This window comes from Halyomorpha halys, unplaced genomic scaffold (genome assembly GCF_000696795.3).
Source record: "Halyomorpha halys isolate HHAL.00 unplaced genomic scaffold, Hhal_1.1 Scaffold10.1, whole genome shotgun sequence".
NCBI lineage: Eukaryota > Metazoa > Arthropoda > Insecta > Hemiptera > Pentatomidae > Halyomorpha > Halyomorpha halys.
The window spans coordinates 483,618-485,138 of record NW_027107501.1 but is presented as its reverse complement, the minus strand read 5'-3'; the positions used below and the strand labels follow the sequence as shown (position 1 = coordinate 485,138).

Sequence of the window (1,521 nt, the reverse complement as noted above, 5' to 3'; positions counted from 1 at the left end):
GCATCAAGAGAGAGTCGTCGTTAACACTGACTATTTAAAGGCTGAATCGATCCTGCTTTTTTCCTATACTAAGTATGACAACATGGAAAAAATGTCCAACCTTCTTATTTCGTGGTGGCTAAGGTGAATAAATTACTGATCGTTAATCATTTCGAAAATTTAGTATATTATCACTCGTATATCAAGAGTAGTTGTTTTATTGTTGTTGTTATGGTTGTCTTTAATAAATGTTATGACTTTTCCCTCCCCCTGGTAAGCTTGAGCTCAATGCTGTGCTTTTGAAATGATGAGTTTTTGAGAGCATTGGAAAGCAGTGGAACAAACAATTATATGTCTCTTTTATTATTGGCTCCTCCAAGACGGTATAAATCCTTCAGTTGAGTATCATTATATTAACTAACGATACACCCACTTTAGGAAAATTAAAGTAAATATATTATTATAACTCAAATATTACTAAAAAAAAAAATTAAATCTGAACCGCTACAGCCTATGAAGGATTAGGAGTGCAATACTATGCTAAGAAGTACTGTCACTAGACCAACGGTTATGCAAGGAGGAGTAATAATTGGTCAGAGTCACGATTTTTACCCAATTAAAGATACCCATTTCATAAGTCCGAGGCCGTTCCAGAACCCACAAGACTAACTAACGGCTACAGTGATACAGAAAATAATAATACGCTATAGTTGGTTTCGAACTCGGGTCCTTAGAGTTAGCGGCACAGTGCCTTACCAATGAGCTACCCACTCCCACATTCAAATATTATTATAATTATAATTTAAATTTCGTACCACTATTACAATTACTGTGGTTCATCAAGGAGTTGAAATATTCTCATCAAAATTTTTATTTGATTTCTGCACTTTCATAATACATTATTAAAATAGTAAGTATTAATGTCATGGACTAGGGTCTGTTTAAGTTAGACAATTTAAGAAAAAAATTCAAGAGAGTTAGGAACTGCTGCCATCTATGGATAAACGATCATTAAATCATTTTTATTTTGTGATACAGTACTCTATTTTTAGGCTTGAGTAAATTCTTAACAATACCAAGAAAAGGAAGATGAGGAAAATGAGAAACAAAGAAGGAACAAGGAAAATAACTAAGTAAGCTCATAACAGCACTAATCATATACCTATACCAGCAACGAAATTCAAAATTTTATTTTCTATTGCCAATAGCCATTAATCATACAATGCATGTCACTTATTTTTCTAGCAATGACACTATATTTATTTATGATAATATCTCCATATACTGGGATTATCACAAAGTCTCTTATTACAATATAAACTTATTACAATATTATACTGGTAATGTTTGTATAGTGCAATACTAGCTAGTAGGATTATTAGCCACAACAATACTACAGGTTCAGTGGCCATAGATCAGTCGCCCCGTCGACTTCATCGCCCATGTACACTCGCCCAGTCGAGTAGCCTCTGTACAGTCGCCCAGTCGAGTAGCCTCTGTACAGTCGCCCAGTCGAGTAGCCTCTGTACAGTCGCCCAGTCG

General features: G+C 34.8%; 1 long non-coding RNA gene across 3 annotated transcripts in view; it reads right to left on the bottom strand.

Moving 5' to 3' along the window:
• LOC106678233 (uncharacterized) overlaps positions 1-1,521 on the bottom strand; it is a 208,455-nt gene that overhangs the window by 104,631 nt on the left and 102,303 nt on the right. The gene's annotated exons all lie outside the window — the stretch shown is intronic.